The following is a 17616-nucleotide window of genomic DNA, read 5'->3' on the forward strand; positions in this document are numbered from 1 at the left end:
AGCCCTTCAGAGATTGTACAAGGGCATGAGTGTGGGTTTGTGTGTGTGAGTGTGTAAAACGGACAAAGTCAGAAGCCCTCCAGAGATTCTGCAATGGTTTTCTCTCTGTGTGTGTGTGTGTGTTTAAAAAGGACATGAAGTCAGAAGACCTCTAGGGATTCTGCCATGGTGTGTGTGTGTGTTTTTGTAAAAAGGACACGAAGTCAGAAGCTCTCTAGAGATTCTGCAAGGGTCTGAGTGTGAGTGTAAGAAGGACATGTAGTCAGAAGCCCTACAGAGTTTCTGCAAGTGAATGAGTGTGAGTTTGTGTGTGTGTAAAAAGGACAGGAATTCAGACGAACTCCAGAGATTGTGCAAGGGTGTGTGTGTGTGTGAGTGTGTAAAAAGGAAAGGAAGTCCGAAGCCCTACAGATATTCTTCAAAGTTTGTGTATGCGTGAGTGTCTAAAAAGGACACAAAATCAGAAGCCCTCCAGAGATTCTGCAAGTGTCTGTGTGTGTAAAAAGGACACAGAGTGAGAATACCTCCAGAGATTCTGCAAGGGTGTGTACATGTGTGCATGTGTGTGTGTGAGTGTGTAAAATGAAATGCAGTCAGAAGGCCTGCAGAGATTCTGCCAGGGTGTATTTGTGTGTGTAAAAACGACAGGAACTCAGAATCCCTCCAGAGATTCTTCAAGTGTGAGTGTGTGTCTGTGTGTATAAAAAAGAAAACAAAGTCAGAAGACCTGCAGATATTCTGCAAGGGTCTGGGTGTTTGTGTGTGTGTGTAAAAAGGACACAGAATCAGAAGCCCTCCAGAGATTCTGCAAGGGTGTGTGCATGTGTGTGTGTGTGTGTGTGTAAAATAGAAACGAAGTCAGAAGCCCTCCAGAGATTCTGCAAGTGTATGAGTGCGTGTGTGTGTGTGTGTGTGTGTTTAAAAAGGACAAGAAATCAGACGCCCTTCAGAGATTCTGCAAGGGTGCGTGTATGTGTGTGTGTGTGTTTGCTTGTAAAAAGACATTAATTCAGAAACCATCCAGAGATTCTGCAACGGTGTTTGTGTATGTGCGTGTGTGTGTGTGTGTGTGTGTGTAAAAAGGACACGAAATCAGAAGCTCTCTAGAGATTCTACCATGGTGTGTGTGTGTGTGTGTGTATGTTTGTATAAAAAGTACATGAATTTGGAAGCCCACTAGGGACTCTGCAAGAGTCTGAGTGTGAGTGTCTTTGTGTGTGTGTGTGTGTGTGTGTGTAAAAAAGCCATGAAGTCAGAAGCCCTCCAGAGATTCTGCAAGGGTATGAGTGTGAGTGTGTGTGTGTGTATGAAAAGGACACGGTTTCAGAAGCCCTCAAGAGATTCTGGAAGGTTGTGTGTGAGTGTGTTTAAAAAGGACACGAAGTCAGAAGCTCTCTAGAGATTCTGCAAGTGTATGAGTGTGAGTGTGTGTGTAAAAAGGACATGTAGTCAGAAGCCCTACAGAGCTTCTGCAAGTGTGTGAGTGTGAGTTTGTGTGTGTGTAAAAAGGACACGGAGTCAGAAGATCTCCAGAGATTGTGCAAGGGTGTGTGTGTGTGTGTGTGAGTGTGTAAAAAGGAAAGGAAATCCGAAGCCCTACAGATATTCTACAAAGTTTGTTTGTGCGTGAGTGTCTAAAATGGACACAAAATCAGAAGCCCTCCAGAGATTCTTTAAGTGTCTGTGTGTGTAAAAAGGACACAAAGTGATAATACCTCCAGAGATTCTACATGGGTGTGTGCATGTGTGCATGTGTGTGTATGTGTGTGAATGTGTAAAAATTGAAACGAAGTCAGAAGGCCTCCAGAGATTCTGCCAGGGTTTATTTGTGTGTGTAAAAAGGACAGGAATTCAGAATCCCTCTAGAGATTCTTCACGTGTGAGTGTGTGTGTGTGTATAAAAAGGACACAAAGTCAGAAGACCTGCAGATATTCTGCAAGAGTGTGAGTGTTTGCAAAAAGGACACGGAATCAGAAGCCCTCCAGAGATTCTGCAAGTGTATGAGTGCATGTGTGTGTGTGTTTAAAAAGGACATGAAATCAGACGCCTTCCAGAGATTCTGCAATGGTTTTCTGTGTGTGTGTGTGTCTGTGTGTAAAAAGACATGAAATCAGGCGCCCTGCAGAGATTCAGCAAAGGTGCGTATATGTGTGTGTGTGTGCATGTGTGCGTGTGGAAAAAGGACAGGAAACCAGAAGCCTTTTACAGATTCTGCAAGAGTGTGTGTGTGTGTGTTGTGCTTGTTAAAAGGACATTAATTCAGAAACCCTCCAGAGATTCTGCAACCATGTGTGTGTATATGTGTATGTGTGTGTGTGTGTGTAAAAAGGCCATGAAGTCAGAAGCCCTCCAGAGATTCTGCAAGGGTATGAGTGTTAGTGTGTGTGTGTGTGTGTGGTTCTGTGTGTGTGTATGAAAAGGACACGGTGTCAGAAGCCCTCAAGAGATTCTGGAAGGTTGTGTGTGAGTGTGAGTGAAAAGGACACGAAGTCAGAAGCCCTCCTGGGATTCTGCAAGGGTGCGAGTGTTTTTGTGTGTGTGACTAAAAAGGACACGAAGTCAGAAGCCCTCTAGAGTTTCTGCAGGGGTTTGAGAGTGAGTGTGTGTTTGTGTGTGTGTAAAAAGGCCATGAAGTCAGAAGCCCTCCAGAGATTCTGCAAGGATATGAGTGTGAGTATGTGTGTGTGTGTGTGTGTGTGTATGAACAGGACACGGTGTCAGAACTTCTCTAGAGAATCTGCAAGTGTCTGAGTGTTAGTGTGTGTGTAAAAAGGACATGTAGTCAGAAGCCCTACAGAGCTTCTGCAAGTGTATGAGTGTGAGTTTGTGTGTGTGTAAAAAGGACACGGAGTCAGAAGACCTCCAGAGATTGTGCAAGTGTGTGTTTTTGTGTGTGAGTGTGTAAAAAGGAAAGGAAGTCCGAAGCCCTACAGATATTACTCAAAGTTTGTGTGTGCGTGAGTGTCTAAAAAGGACACAAAATCAGAAGCCCTCCAGCGATTCTGCAAGTGTCTGTGTTTGTAAAAAGGACAAAAAATGAGAATACCTCCAGAGATTCTTCAAGTGTATGTGTGTGTGTGAGTGTGTAAAATTGAAAGGAAGTCAGAAGGCCTGCAGAGATTCTGCCAGGGTGTATTTGTGTGTGTAAAAAGGACAGGAACTCAGAATCCCTCCAGAGATTCTTCAAGTGTGAGTGTGTGTGTGTGTGTGTGTATAAAAAGGACACAAAGTCAGAAGACCTGCAGATATTCTGCAAGAGTGTGAGTGTTTGCAAAAAGGACACGGAATCAGAAGCCCTCCAGAGATTCTGCAAGTGTATGAGTGCATGTGTGTGTGTGTGTTTAAAAAGGACATGAAATCAGACGCCTTCCATAGATTCTGCAATGGTTTTCTGTTTGTGTGTGTGTGTAAAAAGACATGAAATCAGGTGCCCTGCAGAGATTCTGCAAGGGTGCGTGTATGTGTGTGTGTGTGCATGTGTGCGTGTGGAAAAAGGACAGGAAACCAGATGCCTTTTACAGATTCTGCAAGAGTGTGTGTGTGTGTGTGTTTGTGCTTGTAAAAAGGACATTAATTTAGAAATCCTCCAGAGATTCTGCAACCGTGTGTGTGTATATGTGTATGTGTGTGTGTGTGTGTGTAAAAAGGCCATGAAGTCAGAAGCCCTCCAGAGATTCTGCAAGGGTATGAGTGTGAGTGTGTGTGTGTGTGTTTCTGTGTGTGTGTATGAAAAGGACACGGTGTCAGAAGCCCTCAAGAGATTCTGGAAGGTTGTGTGTGAGTGTGAGTGAAAAGGACACGAAATCAGAAGCCCTGCGGGGATTCTGCAAGGGTGCGAGTGTTTTGTGTGTGTTACTAAAAAGGACACGAAGTCAGAAGCCCTCTAGAGTTTCTGCAGGGGTATGAGAGTGAGTGTGTGTTTGTGTGTGTGTAAAAAGGCCATGAAGTCAGAAGCCCTCCAGAGATTCTGCAAGGATATGAGTGTGAGTATGTGTGTGTGTGTGTGTGTGTGTGTGTGTGTGTGTATGAACAGGACACGGTGTCAGAAGCCCTCAAGAGATTCTGGAAGGTTGTGTGTGAGTTTGTTTAAAAAGGACACGAAGTCAGAAGCTCTCTAGAGATTCTGCAAGGTTCTGAGTGTGAGTGTGTGTGTGTAAAAAGGACATGTAGTCAGATGCCCTACAAAGCTTCTGCAAGTGTATGAGTGTGAGTTTGTGTGTGTGTGTAAAAAGGACAAGGAGTCAGAAGATCTCCAGAGATTGTGCAAGGGTGTGTTTTTGTGAGTGTGTAAAAAGGACACTAAGTCAGAAGACCTGCAGATATTCTGCAAGAGTGTGAGTGTTTGCAAAAAGGACACGGAATCAGAAGCCCTCCAGAGATTCTGCAAGTGTATGAGTGCATGTGTCTGTGTGTTTAAAAAGGACATGAAATCTGACGCCTTCCAGAGATTCTGCAATGGTTTTCTGTGTGTGTGTGTGTCTGTGTGTAAAAAGACATGAAATCAGGCGCCCTGCAGAGATTCTGCAAGGGTGCGTGTATGTGTGTGTGTGTGCATGTGTGCGTGTGGAAAAAGGACAGGAAACCAGATGCCTTTTACAGATTCTGCAAGAGTGTGTGTGTGTGTGTGTGTGTTTGTGCTTGTAAAAAGGAGATTAATTTAGAAACCCTCCAGAGATTCTGCAACCGTGTGTGTGTATATGTGTATGTGTGTGTGTGTGTGTGTAAAAAGGCCATGAAGTCAGAAGCCCTCCAGAGATTCTGCAAGGGTATTAGTGTGAGTGTGTGTGTGTGTGTGTGTTTCTGTGTGTGTGTATGAAAAGGACACGGTGTCAGAAACCCTCAAAAGATTCTGGAAGCTTGTGTGTGAGTGTGAGTGAAAAGGACACGAAATCAGACGCTCTGCGGGGATTCTGCAAGGGTGCGAGTGTTTTTGTGTGTGTTACTAAAAAGGACACGAAGTCAGAAGCCCTCTAGAGTTTCTGCAGGGGTATGAGAGTGAGTGTGTGTTTGTGTGTGTGTAAAAAGGCCATGAAGTCAGAAGCCCTCCAGAGATTCTGCAAGGATATGAGTGTGAGTATGTGTGTGTGTGTGTGTGTGTGTGTATGAACAGGACACGGTGTCAGAAGCCCTCAAGAGATTCTGGAAGGTTGTGTGTGAGTGTGTTTAAAAAGGACACGAAGTCAGAAGCTCTCTAGATATTCTGCAAGGGTCTGAGTGTGAGTGTGTGTGTAAAAAGGACATGTAGTCAGATGCCCTACAAAGCTTCTGCAAGTGTATGAGTGTGAGTTAGTGTGTGTGTAAAAAGGACACGGAGTCAGAAGATCTCCAGAGATTGTGCAAGGGTGTGTGTGTGTAAGTGTGTAAAAAGGACACAAAGTCAGAAGACCTGCAGATATTCTGCAAGAGTGTGAGTGTTTGCAAAAAGGACACGGAATCAGAAGCCCTCCAGAGATTCTGCAAGTGTATGAGTGCATGTGTGTGTGTGTTTAAAAAGGACATGAAATCAGACGCCTTCCAGAGATGCTGCAATGGTTTTCTGTGTGTGTGTGTGTGTCTGTGTGTAAAAAGACATGAAATCAGGCGCCCTGCAGAGATTCAGCAAGGGTGCGTGTATGTGTGTGTGTGTGCATGTGTGCGTGTGGAAAAAGGACAGGAAACCAGATGCCTTTTACAGATTCTGCAAGAGTGTGTGTGTGTGTGTGTTTGTGCTTGTAAAAAGGACATTAATTTAGAAATCCTCCAGAGATTCTGCAACCGTGTGTGTGTATATGTGTATGTGTGTGTGTGTGTGTGTAAAAAGGCCATGAAGTCAGAAGCCCTCCAGAGATTCTGCAAGGGTATGAGTGTGAGTGTGTGTGTGTGTGTTTCTGTGTGTGTGTATGAAAAGGACACGGTGTCAGAAGCCCTCAAGAGATTCTGGAAGGTTGTGTGTGAGTGTGAGTGAAAAGGACACGAAATCAGAAGCCCTGCGGGGATTCTGCAAGGGTGCGAGTGTTTTGTGTGTGTTACTAAAAAGGACACGAAGTCAGAAGCCCTCTAGAGTTTCTGCAGGGGTATGAGAGTGAGTGTGTGTTTGTGTGTGTGTAAAAAGGCCATGAAGTCAGAAGCCCTCCAGAGATTCTGCAAGGATATGAGTGTGAGTATGTGTGTGTGTGTGTGTGTGTGTGTGTGTGTGTGTGTATGAACAGGACACGGTGTCAGAAGCCCTCAAGAGATTCTGGAAGGTTGTGTGTGAGTTTGTTTAAAAAGGACACGAAGTCAGAAGCTCTCTAGAGATTCTGCAAGGTTCTGAGTGTGAGTGTGTGTGTGTAAAAAGGACATGTAGTCAGATGCCCTACAAAGCTTCTGCAAGTGTATGAGTGTGAGTTTGTGTGTGTGTGTAAAAAGGACAAGGAGTCAGAAGATCTCCAGAGATTGTGCAAGGGTGTGTTTTTGTGAGTGTGAAAAAAGGACACTAAGTCAGAAGACCTGCAGATATTCTGCAAGAGTGTGAGTGTTTGCAAAAAGGACACGGAATCAGAAGCCCTCCAGAGATTCTGCAAGTGTATGAGTGCATGTGTCTGTGTGTTTAAAAAGGACATGAAATCTGACGCCTTCCAGAGATTCTGCAATGGTTTTCTGTGTGTGTGTGTCTGTGTGTAAAAAGACATGAAATCAGGCGCCCTGCAGAGATTCTGCAAGGGTGCGTGTATGTGTGTGTGTGTGCATGTGTGCGTGTGGAAAAAGGACAGGAAACCAGATGCCTTTTACAGATTCTGCAAGAGTGTGTGTGTGTGTGTGTGTGTTTGTGCTTGTAAAAAGGAGATTAATTTAGAAACCCTCCAGAGATTCTGCAACCGTGTGTGTGTATATGTGTATGTGTGTGTGTGTGTGTGTAAAAAGGCCATGAAGTCAGAAGCCCTCCAGAGATTCTGCAAGGGTATTAGTGTGAGTGTGTGTGTGTGTGTGTTTCTGTGTGTGTGTATGAAAAGGACACGGTGTCAGAAACCCTCAAAAGATTCTGGAAGCTTGTGTGTGAGTGTGAGTGAAAAGGACACGAAATCAGACGCTCTGCGGGGATTCTGCAAGGGTGCGAGTGTTTTTGTGTGTGTTACTAAAAAGGACACGAAGTCAGAAGCCCTCTAGAGTTTCTGCAGGGGTATGAGAGTGAGTGTGTGTTTGTGTGTGTGTAAAAAGGCCATGAAGTCAGAAGCCCTCCAGAGATTCTGCAAGGATATGAGTGTGAGTATGTGTGTGTGTGTGTGTGTGTGTGTATGAACAGGACACGGTGTCAGAAGCCCTCAAGAGATTCTGGAAGGTTGTGTGTGAGTGTGTTTAAAAAGGACACGAAGTCAGAAGCTCTCTAGATATTCTGCAAGGGTCTGAGTTTGTGTGTGTGTAAAAAGGACACGGAGTCAGAAGACCTCCAGAGATTGTGCCAGGGTGTATTTGTGTGAGTAAAAAGGACAGGAACTCAGAATCCCTCCAGAGATTCTTCAAGTGTGAGTGTGTGTGTGTGTGTATATAAAGGACACAAAGTCAGAAGACCTGCAGATATTCTGCAAGAGTGTGAGTTTTTGTGTGTGTGTGTAAAAAGGACACGGAATCAGAAGCCCTCCAGAGATTCTGCAAGTGTATGAGTGTGTGTGTTTGTGTGTGTGTGTGTGTTTAAAAAGGACATGAAATCAGACGCCCGTCAGAGATTCTGCAAGGGTGCGTGTATGTGTATGTGTGTTTGTGTGTGTGTTTGCTTGTGAAAAGACATTAACTCAGAAACCATCCAGAGATTCTGCCACGGTGTTTCTGTATATGTGTGTGTGTGTGTGTGTGTGTGTAAAAAGAATACGAAGTCAGAAGCTCTCTAGAGATTCTACCATGGTGTGTGTGTGTGGGTTTGTATAAAAAGTACATGAATTTCGAAGCCCACTAGGGACTCTGCAAATATCTGAGTGTGAGTGTGTGTGTGTGTAAAAAGGCCATGAAGTCAGAAGCCCTCCAGAGATTCTGCAACGGTATGAGAGTGAGTGTGTGTGTGTGTGTATGCAAAGGACACGGTGTCAGAAGCCCTCAAGAGATGCTGGAAGGTTGTGTGTGAGTGTGAGTGAAAAGGACAAGAAGTCAGAAGGCCTCCGGGGATTCTGCACGGGTGTGAGTGTTTTTGTGTGTGTGACTAAAAAGGACACGAAGTCAGAAGCCCTCTAGAGTTTCTGCAGGGGTATGAGAGTGAGTTTGTGTTTGTGTGTGTGTAATAAGTAAACGAAGTCAGTTGCCCTTCAGAGATACTGCAATGATTTTCTTTGTGTGTGTGTAAAAAGGACACGACATCAGAAGCCTTTCAGAGATTGTACAAGGGCATGAGTGTGGGTTTGTGTGTGTGAGTGTGTAAAACGGACAAAGTCAGAAGCCCTCCAAAGATTCTGCAATGGTTTTCTGTGTGTGTTTTTAAAATGGATATGAAGTCAGAAGACCTCTAGGGATTCTGCCATGGTGTGTGTGTGTTTTTGTAAAAAGGACACGAAGTCAGAAGCTCTCTAGAGATACTGCAAGGGTCTGAGTGTGAGTGTGTGTGTAAAAAGGACATGTAGTCAGAAGCCCTACAGAGTTTTTGCAAGTGAATGAGTATGAGTTTGTGTGTGTGTGTGTGTAAAAAGGACACGAAGTCAGACGACCTCCAGAGATTGTGCAAGGGTGTGTGTGTGTGTGTGAGTGTGTAAAAAGGAAAGGAAGTCCGAAGCCCTACAGATATTCTTCAAAGTTTGTGTGTGCGTGAGTGTCTAAAAAGGACACAAAATCAGAAGCCCTCCAGAGATTCTGCAAGTGTCTGTGTGTGTAAAAAGGGCACAAAGCGAGAATACCTCCAGAGATTCTGCAAGGGTGTGTGCATGTGTGTGTGTGTGTAAAATGGAAACGAAGTCAGAAGGCCTCCAGAGATTCTGCCAGGGTGATTTGTGTGTGTAAAAAGGACAGGAACTCAGAATCCCTCTAGAGATTCTTCAAGTGTGAGTGGGTGTGTGTATAAAAAGGACACAAAGTCAGAAGACCTGCAGATATTCTGCAAGAGTGTGAGTGTTTGTGTGTAAAAAGGACACGGAATCAGAAGCCCTCCAGAGATTCTGCAAGTGTATGAGTGCATGTGTGTGTGTGTGTGTGTTTAAAAAGGACATGAAATCAGACGCCTTCCAGAGATTCTGCAATGGTTTTCTGTGTGTGTGTGTCTGTGTGTGTGTGTAAAAAGACATGAAATCAGGAGCCCTGCAGAGATTCTGCAAGTGTGCGTGTATGAGTGTGTGTGTGCATGTGTGCGTGTGGAAAAAGGACAGGAAACCAGAAGCCTTTTACAGATTCTGCAAGGGTGTGTGTGTGTGTGTGTTGTGCTTGTAAAAAGGACATTAATTCAGAAACCCTCCAGAGATTCTGCAACCATGTGTGTGTATATGTGTATGCGTGTGTGTGTGTGTGTGTGTGTGTGTGTAAAAAGGACACGAAGACAGAAGACCTGTAGGGATTCTGCCATGGTGTGTGTGTGTTTTTTTAAAAAGAACACGAAGTCAGGAGCTCTCTAGAGATTCTGCAAGGGTCTGAGTGTGTGTGTGTGTGTGTAAAAAGGACATGTAGTCAGAAGCCCTACAGAGTTTCTGCAAGTGAATGAGTGTGAGTTTGTGTGTGTGTGTAAAAAGGACAGGAATTCATACGACCTCCAGAGATTGTGCAAGGGTGTGTGTGTGTGTGTGTGAGTGTGTGAAAAGGAAAGGAAATCAGAAGCCCTACAGATGTTCTTCAAAGTTTGTGTGTGTGTGAGTGTCTAAATAGGACACAAAATCAGAAGCCCTCCAGAGATTCTGCAATTGTCTGTGTGTGTAAAAAAGATACAAAGTGAGAATACCTCCAGAGATTCTGCAAGGGTGTGTGCATGTGTGTGTGTGAGTGTGTAAAATGGAAACGAAGTCACAAGGCCTCCAGAGATTCTGCCAGGGTGTATTTGTGTGTGTAAAAACGACAGGAACTCAGAATCCCTCCAGAGATTCTTCAAGTTTGAGTGTGTGTGTGTATAAAAATGACACAAAGTCAGAAGACCTGCAGATATTCTGCAAGTGTGTGAGTGTTTGTGTGTGCGTTTAAAAAGGACACGGAATCAGAAGCCTTCAGAGATTCTGCAAGTGTATGAGTGCCTGTGTGTGTTTGTTTAAAAAGGACATGAAATCAGACGCCCTTCAGAGATTCTGCAAGGGTGCGTGTATGTGTGTGTGAGTGTGCATGTGTGCGTGTGGAAAAAGGACAGGAAACCAGAAGCCTTTTACAGATTCTGCAAGAGTGTGTGTGTTTGTGCTTGTAAAAAGGACATTAATTCAGAAACCCTCCAGAGATTCTGCAACCGTGTGTGTGTAAGTGTATGTGTGTGTATGTGCGTGTGTAAAAAGAACACGAAGTCAGAAGACCTCTAGGGATTCTGCCATGGTGTGTTTGTGTTTTTTTAAAACGGGCAGGAGGTCAGGAGCTCTCTAGAGATTCAGCAAGGGTCTGAGTGTGTGTGTTTGTGTAAAAAGGACATGTAGTCAGAAGACCTACAGAGTTTCTGCAAGTGAATGAGTGTGAGTTTGTGTGTGTGTGTGTAAAAAGGACACGGAATCAGAAGATCTCCAGATATTCTGCAAGGGTGTGTGTGTGTGTGTGTGAGTGTGTAAAAAGGACATGAAGTCAGAAGGCCTGTAGTGATTCTGCCATGGTGTGTGTGTATTTTTGTAAAAAGGACACGAAGTCAGATGCTCTCTAGAGATTTTGCAAGGGTCTGAGTGTGAGTGTGTGTGTAAAAAGGACATGTAGTCAGAAGCCCTACAGAGTTTCTTCAAGTGTATGAGTGTGAGTTTGTGTGTGTGTAGAAAAGACAAGGAGTCAGAAGACCTCCAGAGATTGTGCAAGGGTGTGTGTGTGTGTGTGTGAGTGTGTAAAAAGGAAAGGAAATCCGAAGCCCTACAGATATTCCTCAAAGTTTGTGTGTGCGTGAGTGTCTAAAAAGGACACAAAATCAGAAGCCCTCCAGAGATTCTGCAAGTGTCTGTGTGTGTTAAAAGGACACAAAGTGAGAATACCTCCAGAGATTCTTCAAGGGTGTGTGCATGTGTGTGTGTGTGTGTGAGTGTGTAAAATGGAAACGAAGTCAGAAGGCCTCCAGAGATTCTGCCAGGGTGTATTTGTGTTTGTAAAAAGGACAGGAACTCAGAATCCCTCCAGAGATTCTTCAAGTGTGAGTGTGTGTGTGTATAAAAAGGACACAAAGTCAGAAGACCTGCAGATATTCTGCAAGAGTGTGAGTGTTTGTGTGTAAAGAGGACTCGGAATCAGAAGCCCTCCAGAGATTCTGCAAGTGTATGAGTGCATGTGTGTGTGTGTGTGTGTGTGTGTTTAAAAAGGACATGAAATCAGACGCCTTCCAGAGATTCTGCAATGGTTTTCTGTGTGTGTTTGTGTAAAAAAACATGAAATCAGGCGCCCTGCAGATATTCAGCAAGGGTGCGTGTATGTGTGTGAGTGTGCATGTGTGTGTGTGTAAAAAGGACACGGAGTCAGAAGACCTCCAGAGATTGTGCAAGGGTGTGTGTGTGTGAGTGTGTAAAAAGGAAAGGAAGTCCGAAGCCCTACAGATATTCCTAAAAGTTTGTGTGTGCGTGAGTGTCTAAAAAGGACACAAAATCAGAAGCCCTCCAGAGATTCTGCAAGTGTCTGTGTGTGTAAAAAGGACACGGAATCAGAAGCCCTCCAGAGATCTGCAAGTGTATGAGTGCATGTGTGTGTGTGTGTTTAAAAAGGACATGAAATCAGACGCCTTCCAGAGATTCTACAATGGTTTTCTGTGTGTGTGTGTGTCTGTGTGTGTGTGTAAAAAGATATGAAATCAGGTGCCCTGCAGAGATTCTGCAAGGGTGAGTGTATGTGTGTGTGTGTGCATCTGTGCGTGTGGAAAAAGGACAGGAAACCAGATGCCTTTTACAGATTCTGCAAGTGTGTGTGTGTGTGTGTTTGTGCTTGTAAAAAGGACATTAATTCAGAAACCCTCCAGAGATTCTGCAACCGTGTGTGTGTATATGTGTATGTGTGTGTGTGTGTGTGTAAAAAGGCCATGAAGTCAGAAGCCCTCCAGAGATTTTGCAAGGGTATGAGTGTGTGTGTGTGTGTGTGTTTCTGTGTGTGTGTATGAAAAGGACACGGTCTCAGAAGCCCTCAAGAGATTCTGGAAGGTTGTGTGTGAGTGTGAGTGAAAAGGACACGAAGTCAGTAGCCCTCCACGGATTCTGCAAGATTGCGAGTGTTTTTGTGTGTGTGACTAAAAAGGACACGAAGTCAGAAGTCCTCTAGAGTTTCTGCAGGGGTATGAGAGTGAGTGTGTGTTTGTTTGTGTGTAAAAAGGCCATGAAGTCAGAAGCCCTCCAGAGATTCTGCAAGGATATGAGTGTGAGTATGTGTGTGTGTGTGTGTATGAACAGGACACGGTGTCAGAAGCCCTCAAGAGATTCTGGAAGGTTGTGTGTGAGTGTGTATAAAAAGGACACGAAGTTAGAAGCTCTTTAGAGATTCTGCAAGGGTCTGAGTGTGAGTGTCTGTGTAAAAAGGACATGTTGTCAGAAGCCCTACAGAGCTTCTGCAAGTGTATGAGTGTGAGTTTGTGTGTGTGTATAAAGGACACGGAGTCAGAAGATCTCCAGAGATTGTGGAAGGGTGTGTGTCGGTGTGTGTGTGAGTGTGTATAAAGGACATGAAGTCAGAAGGCCTATAGTGATTCTGCCATGGTGTGTGTGTAATTTTGTAAAAAGGACACGAAATCAGAAGCTCTCTAGATATTCTGCAAGGATCTGAGTGTGAGTGTGTATGTAAAAAGGACATGTAGTCAGAAGCCCTACAGAGTTTCTGCAAGTGTATGAGTGTGAGTTTGTGTGTGTGTGTGTGTGTGTAAAAAGGACACAAAGTCAGAAGACCTGCAGATATTCTGCAAGAGTGTGAGTGTTTGTAAAAAGGACACGGAATCAGAAGCCCTCCAGAGATTCTGCAAGTGTATGAGTGCATGTGTGTGTGTGTGTTTAAAAAGGACATGAAATCAGACGCCTTCCAGAGATTCTGCAATGGCTCTGTGTGTGTGTGTGTGTCTGTGTGTGGGTGTAAAAAGACATGAAATCAAGCGCGCTGCAGAGATTCTGCATGGGTGCGTGTATGTGTGTGTGTGTGCATGTGTGCGTGTGGAAAAAGGACAGGAAACCAGAAGCCTTTTACAGATTCTGCAAGAGTGTGTGTGTGTGTTGTGCTTGTTAAAAGGACATTAATTCAGAAACCCTCCAGAGATTCTGCAACCATGTGTGTGTATATGAGTATGTGTGTGTGTGTGTGTGTGTGTGTGTGTGTGTAAAAAGGCCATGAAGTCAGAAGCCCTTCAGAGATTCTGCAAGGGTATGAGTGTGAGTGTGTGTGTGTGTGTTTCTGTGTGTGTGTATGTAAAGGACACGGTCTCAGAAGCCCTCAAGAGATTCTGGAAGGTTGTGTGTGAGTGTGAGTGAAAAAGACACGAAGTCAGACGACCTCCAGAGATTCTGCAAGGGGGTGTGTGTTTGTGTGTGAGTGTGTAAAAAGGAAGTCAGAAGACCTACAGATATTCTTCAAAGTTTGTGTGTGCGTGAGTGTCTAAAAAGGACACAAAATCAGAAGCCCTCCAGAGATTCTGCAAGTGTCTGTGTGTGTTAACAAGACACAAAGTGATAATACCTCCAGAGATTCTGCAAGGGTGTGTGCATGTGTGCATGTGTGTGTGTGTGAGTGTCTAAAATGGAAACGAAGTCAGAAGGCCTCCAGAGATTCTGCCAGGATGTATATTTGTGTGTGTAAAAAGGACAGGAACTCAGAATCCCTCCCAAGATTCTTCAAGTGTGAGTGTGTGTGTGTATAAAAAGGACACAAAGTCAGAAGACCTGCAGGTATTCTGCAAGAGTGTGAGTGTTTCTAAAAAGGACACGGAATCAGAAGCCCTCCAAAGATTCTGCAAGTGTATGAGTGCATGTGTGTCTGTGTGTGTGTGTGTGTGTGTGTGTGTTTAAAAAGGACATGAAATCAGAAGCCTTCCAGAGATTCTGCAATGGTTTCCTGTGTGTGTGTGTCTGTGTGTGTGTGTAAAAAGACATGAAATCAGGCGCCCTGCAGAGATTCTGCAAGGGTGCGTGTATGTGTGTGTGTGTGTGTGTGTGCATGTCTGCGTGTGGAAAAAGGACAGGAAACCAGAAGCCTTTTACAGATTCTGCAAGAGTGTGTGTGTGTGTTTGTGCTTGTAAAAAGGACATTAATTCAGAAACCCTCCAGAGATCTGCAACACTGTGTGTGTATATGTGTATGTGTGTGTGTGTGTGTGTGAAAAGGAAAGGAAATAAGGAGACCTACAGATATTCTTCAAAGTGTGTGTGTGTGAGTATCTAAAAATTACACGAAATAAGAAGCCCTCCAGAGATTCTGCAAGTGTCTGTGTGTGTAAAAAGGATACAACGTGAGAATACCTCCAGAGATTCTGCAAGGGTATGTGCATGTGTGCATGTGTGTGTGTGAGTGTGTAAAATGGAAACGAAGTCAGAAGGCCTGCAGAGATTCTTCCAGGGTGTATTAGGGTGTGTAAAAAGGACAGGAACTCAGAAACCCTCCAGAGATTCTTCAAGTGTGAGTGTGTGTCTGTGTGTATAAAAAGTACACAAAGTCAAAAGACCTGCAGATATTCTGCAAGAGTGTGAGTGTTTGTGTGTGTGTGTGTGTAAAAAGACACGGAATCAGAAGCCCTCCAGAGATTCTGCAAGTGTATGAGTGCGTGTGTGTGTGTTTAAAAAAGACATGAAATCAGACGCCTTTCAGAGATTCTGCAAGGGTGCGTGTATGCGTGTGTGTGCGCATGTGTGCTTGTGGAAAAAGGACAGGAAACCAGAAGCGGTTTACAGATTCTGCAAGAGTGTGTGTGTTTGTGCTTGTAAAAAGGACATTAATTCAGAAACCCTCCAGAGATTCTGCAACCGTGTGTGTGTATATGTGTATGTGTGTGTATGTGTGTGTGTAAAAAGGACACGAAGACAGAAGACCTGTAGGGATTCTGCCATGGTGTGTGTGTGTTTTTTTAAAAAGGACACGAATTCAGGAGCTCTCCAGAGATACTGCAAGGGTCTGAGTGTGTGTGTGTGTGTGTAAAAAGGACATGTAGTCAGAAGACCTACAGAGTTTCTGCAAGTGAATGAGTGTGAGTTTGTGTGTGTAAAAAGGACACGAAGTCAGAAGATCTCCAGAGATTGTGCAAGGGTGTGTGTGTGTGTGTGTGTGTGTAAAAAGTACAAGAAGTCAGAAGACCTGTAGTGATTCTGCCATGGTGTGTGTTTTTGTAAAAAGGACACGAAGTCAGAAGCTCTCTAGAGATTTTGCAAGGGTCTGAGTGTGAGTGTGTGTGTAAAAAGGACATGTAGTCAGAAGACCTACAGAGTTTCTTCAAGTGTATGAGTGTGAGTTTGTGTGTGTAAAAAGGACACGGAGTCAGAAGATCTCCAGAGATTGTGCAAGGGTGTGTGTGTGTGTGTGAGTGTGTAAAAAGGACATGAAGTCAGAAGGCCTGTAGTGATTCTGCCATGGTGTGTGTGTATTTTTGTAAAAAGGACACGATGTCAGAAGCTCTCTAGAGATTTTGCAAGTGTCTGAGTGTGAGTGTGTGTGTAAAAAGCACATGTAGTCAGAAGACCTACAGAATTTCTGCAAGTGTATGAGTGTGAGTTTGTGTGTGTGTAAAAAGGACACGGAGTCAGAAGACCTCCAGAGATTGTGCAAGGGTGTGTGTGTGTGTGTAAAAAGGAAAGGAAGTCCGAAGCCCTACAGATATTCCTCAAAGTTTGTGTGTGCGTGAGTGTTTAAAAAGGACACAAAATCAGAAGCCCTCCAGAGATTCTGCAAGTGTCTGTGGGTGTAAAAAGGACACAAAGTGAGAATACCTCCAGAGATTCTGCAAGGGTGTGTGCATGTTTGCATGTGGGTGTGTGTGTGTGTGAATGTGTAAAATGGAAACGAAGTCAGAAGGCCTCCAGAGATTCTGCCAGGGTGTATTTGTGTGTGTAAAAAGGACAGGAACTCAGAATCCCTCTAGAGATTCTTCACGTGTTAGTGTGTGTGTGTATAAAAAGGACACAAAGTCAGAAGACCTGCAGATATTCTGCAAGAGTGTGAGTGTTTGCAAAAAGGACACGGAATCAGAAGCCCTCCAGAGATTCTGCAAGTGTATGAGTGCATGTGTGTGTGTGTGTTTAAAAAGGACATGAAATCAGACGCCTTCCAGAGATTCTGCAATGGTTTTCTGTGTGTGTGTGTGTCTAGTGTGTGTGTGTAAAAATACATGAAATCAGGTGCCCTGCAGAGATTCTGCAAGGGTGCGTGTATGTGTGTGTGTGTGCATGTGTGCGTGTGGAAAAAGGACAGGAAACAAGAAGCCTTTTACAGATTCTGCAAGAGTGTGTGTGTGTGTGTGTTTGTGCTTGTAAAAAGGACATTAATTCAGAAACCCTGGAGATTCTGCAACCGTGTGTGTGTGTATGTGTATGTGTGTGTGTGTGTGTGTGTGTGTGTGTAAAAAGGACACGAAGACAGAAGACCTCTAGGGATTCTGCTATGTTGTGTGCGTGTTTTTTAAAAAGGACACGAAGTCAGGAGCTCTCTAGAGATTCAGCAAGGGTCTGAGTGTGTGTGTGTGTGTAAAAAGGACATGTAGTCAGAAGCCCTACAGAGTTTCTGCAAGTGAATGAGTGTGAGTTTGTGTGTGTGTGTGTGTGTAAAAAGGACACGAAGTCAGACGACCTCCAGAGATTGTGCAAGGGTGTGTGTGTGTGGGTGTGAGTGTGTGAAAAGGAAAGAAAATCAGAAGCCCTACAGATATTCTTCAAAGTTTGTGTGTGTGTGAGTGTCTAAAAAGGACACAAAATCAGAAGCCCTCCAGAGATTCTGCAAGTGTCTGTGTGTGTAAAATGGATACAAAATGAGAATACCTCCAGAGATTCTGCAAGGGTGTGTGCATGTGTGTGTGTGTGAGTATGTAAAATGGAAACGAAGTCAGAAGGCCTCCAGAGATTCTGCCAGGGTGTATTTATGTGTGTAAAAAGGACAGGAACTCAGAATCCCGCCAGAGATTCTTCAAGATTGAGTGTGTGTGTGTGTGTGTGTACAAAAAGGACACAAAGTCAGAAGACCTGCAGATATTCTGCAAGAGTGTGAGTGTTTGTGTGTGCGTCTAAAAAGGACACGGAATCAGAAGCCCTCCAGAGATTCTGCAAGTGTATGAGTGCGTGTGTGTGTGTGTGTTTAAAAAGGACATGAAATCAGACGCCCTTCAGAGATTCTGCAAGGGTGCGTGTATGAGTGTGTGTGTGCATGTGTGCGTGTGGAAAAAGGACAGGAAACCAGAAGCCTTTTACAGATTCTGCAAGAGTGTGTGTGTTTGTGCTTGTAAAAAGGACATTAATTCAGAAACCCTCCAGAGATTCTGCAACAGTGTCTTTGTATATGTGTATGTGTGTGTGTAAAAAAGACACGAAGACAGAAGACCTGTAGGGATTCTGCCATGGTGTGTGTGTGTGTTTTTTTTAAAAAAGGACACG

The sequence above is a fragment of the Tenrec ecaudatus genome, chromosome 14 (assembly GCF_050624435.1).
Source record: "Tenrec ecaudatus isolate mTenEca1 chromosome 14, mTenEca1.hap1, whole genome shotgun sequence".
NCBI classification, from domain to species: Eukaryota; Metazoa; Chordata; class Mammalia; order Afrosoricida; family Tenrecidae; genus Tenrec; species Tenrec ecaudatus.